The following is a 6,786-nucleotide window of genomic DNA, read 5'->3' on the forward strand; positions in this document are numbered from 1 at the left end:
AAACAAGAAGGAGGGTCCAAGAGAGGATGCTTGAATCTCACTTAGAAGGGGGAATAAAATAGTCATAGGAAGCAGATAGAAGGAGGGACCGGGGTGAGAGAGAAGGTATAGGGAAGGGATTGGGGGAGGGTTCAGGATCAGGTGTGGGGAGGGACATGAGGGATGTCCAGATGTCCAGCAGAATGAATGGAAATACTGAACTGAAGGGGGTGGTGCAGTACAAGGCATCTCCAGGACCAGAATGAGACAGAGACCTGAAATAAGGGAGGTGTCCAAGAATCCATGAGGGTGACCTTAGTTCTGACTCACAGCATTGGGGATATGGAACCAGAAGAGGCCACTTCCTGTAACCAGGCAGGAACCTCAGTGGAGTGATATGGACACCAACAAACCTACAAAACTATCGACCCCAATTTTTTTTTTTTTTTGTCTACAAGAAATGCAGGCATGAGAGATGGAGCAGGGATAGAGGGAATGGCCAACCAACAACCAGCTCAACTACAGACCCATCCCATGGGCAAGTACTAATCCTTGACATTATTAATGATACTCTGTTATGCTTGTTTCAGTCTTGATGTTAGAGAGAGTGCATTCAATTTCCCTCATATCATATGATGTTGGCTATAGGTTTGTTGCATATAGCCTTTATTAAAATGGGATATGTTTCTTTGATTTCTAGTTTGTTTGAGGCATTTTTTTCATGAAGAAATGTGAACTTTTCTCCATTTATAAGTTGTATTACATTTATTGACTTGTGTATGTTGTGTTATTCTTGCATCTCTGCGATAATATCAACTTGGTTTATGGTTCCTGGGTCCAGGTATTTTATTTAAAAATTTTGTGTCTCTGTTCATCAGAGAAACAGGTCAATTGTTCTTAATTGTTTGTTTGTTTGTGTTTTTGGTTTTGTAATCAGGTATTTCCAGCTTCATAAAATGAGTATGATATTTTCTTTCCATTTGCATTTTGTAGAGTACTATGAGATGTATTAGTATTAACTCTTCCATAAAATTCTGGTAAAAATTAACAGTGAATCCATTCCTGGGCTTTTCTTTGTGGGAAATAATTTCCTACTACTTCAATCATATATATGCACACATATATGTTTTATTTATTCTTTTCTTATATATTACATCCTGATGACAGTTTTCTATCCCTCCATTACTTCCAGTCCTCCCTTCCCTTAACTGTGCACGTCTCCAGATCCTCTCCTCCTATATTTCCTATCAGAAAAAAAAATCAGGCTTCTAAGGGATATCAACTGAACATGGCATAAGAAGTTACAATAAGGCTAGTCCCAAACCAATGCACATATCAAGGCTGGATGAGACAATCTAGTAGGAAGAAAAGGGTCCCAAGAGCAGGCAAAAGGGTCAGAGACAGCCCACTTCTACTTTTAGAAGTCCAAGAAGAATATCAAGCTGCACATCTATAATATATAGGCAGAGGACCTAGCTCAGACCCATACTGTTTTCAATCTTAATGCTGGTTTGCATATTGCTGATTTAGTTTTGGTAGGTCATGTCCATTTATCATAGATTTTCCAATGTAAATTTTCAATAATGGTCTAAATTTTACTGGTATTTGTTGTAACAGCATATTTTTATTAATATTAATTTTATTTATTTTTATATATTATATAATATATTAAATCTCATTTATATTATATTTATATAATAAGTTATATAATACAATATATATTTATTAAATATTAAATTAGTATCAACTCATTTCTGAGTTTATTGAATTGAGTCTTTTGTCTTGTCCTTTTGGTTGGTTTGGTTAGGGGATTTTTCAATCATATTTGTCATTTCAAAGAACCATTTGATGGATTGATTCTACTGCTCATATAGTCTCCACTTCATTAATTTCTAATGTGATTTTTCTCATTTCTTGTTTCCTAAGGTAAAGTACTTTATTATTTTAGAGAAGATAATATTGCTCAATACAAGTGGGTACCCAAGTGGAAACTCTAACAATGGCTAAGCCAACTGCTTGGTAATATGTTCTAGATATTGTACCAGATGCTAGATGGAGACTTATGGAGTCTTATGGAGACTTTCAGCCTTTGGAGAAGAGAGGTAGTATTATTATCTTCATCCTATGTCTAAGAAAACAGAGGACTAGGGTATTAAACACATGGCCAAAGTCACAATCAGTTTATGCCAAGCAATTATTCATGCCCAGCTTCCTTGTTTCTAAAGTTAATATTCTATAAGTACCACGCTACACTTTCTCATGCTGTTCTGTTGTCCACAGTTATCAGTCTGTCTCTGATGTCCATATTTGATGAAGTTTTCCAATACCTCTTTCTTGCTTTATCACAAATAAAGTAAATGCTCAAACCATTTTGAACATCTTCTTGAGAGGCCAGGAGTGAACACAGCTGGAAGGAGAAATTCCTGATAGAGTTCCAAAACTGAGCACACAATAATGGCAGCACGGAGGTAGAATACCATGCTATTTATGCAATTTCTGACATAAGCTTGAGACATGAAGTTGCCTTTGCATGAAAATCGTTAGAATACATGACATTCTTCATTTTGTCTTAGTACATCGTGGACACAGTGTGGAAGTAATTCTAGTTGGAGAAATGAGGAAGAGGCAGGAACTTCTCATTTGTTACCTCTGTAAACGTTTATAATTAGTTTTTAATTGTTTGAACCTTTTATACATTTATATAATGAAGTTTATTCACTTTTCTCCCCTTTCTTTTCTCATTCTCTCTTCCTTGCTGGAACTTTTATCCTTAATCCCCCTCTGACATTCATGCCTCCTTTATACCCTCTGGAGATATAGGGGAGAAATTTTGATTTAGGGCTACAATGTCTAATTAGATCTCTTCATCATTTGAACCCCATATCATTAGAAAAATATATAGAATAGTGTGGATTCCCATTTCAAGTTTACTGCTTGAATTGGATCTCATGCTAGATCTGTCGATAAATCACTTTCTTCACATTCTACGAACATCTTGGTTGATGCGGTCTTAGGACCTGCATTTGTAAAAGGTTGAGTTTACCAGGAAGTTAGTTATTTTTCATCAGCTGAATATAGAAAGTAAAGGAGAAAAAAATTCTTCAGTCCAATAGATATATAGAAAGCCACATCCCTCAAATAAGAATATGTGAAACATGCTATAGAGGTTTGAATGAGAACTTCCCCCATAGGCTCAGGCATTTGAATACTTGGTCTCTAGGTGGAGATGCTATTTGGGAAAGTTTAGGAAGTATGCCCTTGCTTCAGGAAGTTTGTCACTGGGAATAGGCTTTGAGAGTTAATAGTCTCTGCTTCTGCTCTCTGCTTCTTATTTTCAGTTGAGGATATGCCACCACGACTGCTGGCTGCCACGCCTTCCTGGTATGCAGACTCTTATCTGTCTAGAACATAAACAAAAATAAACTTTATCTTTCTTAAGTTGCCTTTAGTCATCGAGTTTTATCACAGCAGTAGGAAAATACAAGTATCAAACACAAAAGATTGCCTGTTAGTTTCTATTTTCTTTGCTGTACAATTTAGATCTCATCTGTGGAGAACAGGGAAAGCAACAGTATCTGCCAAACACACTGGAGAGGTGTTTTATTGGCTGACAAAGCCACAGGGAGAGGAAACACACCATTTTCACTAGAAAGTTTGATTTTGCTCTTTTGAGTTCATTGCCATCTCTGGATTTGACATCCTCCAAATCATCCTTTAATGACAAACCCTGGCCTAGACTCTGCTGGTGGAAGGCCTTAGAGTGCAGAAAGCCAGACTCTTTATTTAATAAATAGGTTAAAGTGTTTCACAGTGGACATGTGGCATGCTTGAGACAAGAGTGCTAGACTTGGAAAATCAGGTCTTTGACACTTTCTGGAACTCCTTTCCTTTCCTTACAGACTTCTATCCATCCCAGAGGATCCCTACTGTTGGAAGCATGCTCTACTTTATTTGGGTGCATTACCTGTTGGAATTGAACATGTAGAACCTGGGCCATTCCCTCATTTTTAAAAGGGCAGTAAGAGAATCCTTCTTGTGAAAAGCAATGTGGTTCCTCTAAATGTCTAGTGGTTGAAGAACCCTTACAGATGTCAGAACATCTTTGAGGTTGTAGCTCCAATGGCAGACCTCTGATGGGCTCCAGTTTGAGCCAGATGGTATAGACATGGTCCAGATGGAGCCAAGAACTAGAAAAACAGTCCTTTAGTGTTTTAACATTGCCTGCACATTAAAATCCCTTGGAAAATTTCTAAAAATACTGATACTTAGACATTACCCCCAGATGACTAGAGCAAATCTTTGAGGAAGAATGTGTATCACTGCCTTTTTAAAAGCATTTATTTGGAGATGTGTTATTAAGAATTGTACTCTATTCATGAACTCAAATGACCCTCATCTCTTTACCTCTGATGTTCCTGGGATTGTAGGCATGCACCATGGCTGGCTTTACTTCTGTCTTTCTAAAGCTTCACGGATATCCTCATGCACAGGGTGGCTGAGAGTCATGGCCCTGATGATGTCTTACTCTTGTTGGCTTTGTCATATCTTGCTCTTCCAGGACATGAGGTGAAGGAAGATTGTATTTCCAGATGGGCTACCTCTTTATTAGGGCTGGGTCCATAAATCTAACTCTCAGAGAGATCCTCTGTAAGTCTCTTCACCTTAGTAATGACAAGTCTTTACCTGTGGATAGATTTTATGCTGTCTTGATGATGTTTGATTTTTTTTTTAAACAAAAGCCCTGTGAGGTCAATGATTATTGACTCTATTTCACAAAACCAATTCTTACCTAACTCTGCATAAAAGCAGACAGGTTTCTGTTCTGTTTAGAAGAGGGCTTTGCACAAGTAGGCTAGAAAATGATCTATTTCTCACTTTCACCAATGATACTCTATCATGAGCAGTCACAGGGAAATCCATTTTAATTTGGTGTTAACAAGCTTTACCAGACTTCAGTCACTGGTCATGAAGGTTGTTCATGGCCTAAGCCTGGCAAGTCCCATTGTGTGACAGACTGTATGAATGGTTCTCCAAGCAAGTGTGCAGGGCCCTGGCTGTGTGATTGTGTGCAGTAACTCCACATATACTTAAAACTTGTCTCAATCAGTGTTATCTCTGTTGTTTTCAGACATCAGAGTTAAACATCCTTCCCAGGCTCATATCTTTGTGTGCTACTGTTCTGGGAGGTTGTGATATCTTTGAGTGGGCTGATGAGATAGTTAACCTGGGAGTAAGGCTTGGGAGGTGATAGCCTGGTCTGGATTCTTACCAAGCTTCCTGCCCCCTAGCCATCATCATAAAATAAATGGTGCTACAAATTCCTGCTGCTGAAGAAAGAGGTGCCTCACCCACCCTCCATGACAGACACCACTCTCTTAAACTGTGACGCCCAAATAAATATCTCCTTTTAAAACTTGCTTCTGCTAAGTGTCTGGTTACATAAATATGATGGTTGTTGGGGGCCGACTTTTAGCAGAAAGCGGGTATCAGCTTTGCAGCCATCTTGAGCCATATACCCTGACATGTGACTTGGATTACAATAGCCTACAACAGCTGAGCACACTCCGATAATCTTGGTTTAGATACCTTGAGATTAAAGGTGCGTGAGATTAAAAGTGTGTGAGATTAAAGGTGTGTGATTTAAGAGTGTAATTTAGAGATAAGATTTAGAGACAAGACCTAAGGGCATGATTAAAGGTGTGACCAAAAGGCATGGCTTAGAAGTGAGACATATAAAAGGCAGAGACAGAACAGAACAGAGAACCAGACACAGCAGAGAGATGACAGGTAGCAGGCACTTGGAAGAGAACTTGGAAGAAGTAACTTGGAACTTGGAGGGACTAGGAGCTAGGGACTAGGCACTAGGAACTCAAGATTTAGGACTTAGACTGAAGAATAAAGAGGATTGAATTACACTATGTCTGGTCTGCATTCTTCGAGTCCGTCCTCACTCTCCCTCTTGCTGAACCCCGACCCGCGGACCAGAGCGGCAGCTTGGGCCGGGATACAGTGGCCGCCCAAACGTGGGTCAGCCTGGGCCTCAACATTTTGCTTGGGCCTCGACATTTTTTGGCTGCCCCAACGTGGGGTTGGTCCTGTTCCCAACAGATGGTAAGTAATAGACCCACCACTGTAATCTAAGACATGTGGGAATAACCCTCAGATGCTGCCTGATTACCACAGGTCAAATGCTGAAATAAAAAAAAAATCTGTGTGCACTAACATTATCATCACTGGGCTTTCTCATTTGAAATATATGAACCCCTAGCAAGAAGAAACAATTTTATATTCTGTTAGGCATTAAGGATTGGCAAATCATACTATAGCATTTACACATTCCTTCACATTGAGTTCCGGGATGTAGAATTAGTATTTTCCCAATTTATAGATGAGCAAAGGGAGACTAACATGGTCTCTTTCATGGAGTTTGAAATATGGCTTAGTTAATAAAGTGTCTGTAGCATACGTTGCATCCCAAGAACCCACATAAATTGGGTGTGGTTATGCCTGATGCCATAATCCTAGTGCAGTAGAGGCAGAGACAGGAGGCACACACACACACACACTCACACACACACACACCACTTCCTTGTTCCAAACAGCCCTACTAGTTAAGAATTTGAATGTATTATGTTGTTTCTAAAATCAAGACATTTTCTACTGTCCTCTATTCTTGGGAATCAGGCTTTGTTTAAGGTTTTTGTGACTATACTTTTCAGAAATGTGTGCATCAAAACAAGCATTGGCTAAAGGGTTCTGATGTTGTAGTCCTGCTAGAATGTAATGGTGTCTTTCAGGGTAATTCCT

Source organism: Arvicanthis niloticus, chromosome 2 (assembly GCF_011762505.2).
Source record: "Arvicanthis niloticus isolate mArvNil1 chromosome 2, mArvNil1.pat.X, whole genome shotgun sequence".
Classification (NCBI taxonomy): Eukaryota; Metazoa; Chordata; class Mammalia; order Rodentia; family Muridae; genus Arvicanthis; species Arvicanthis niloticus.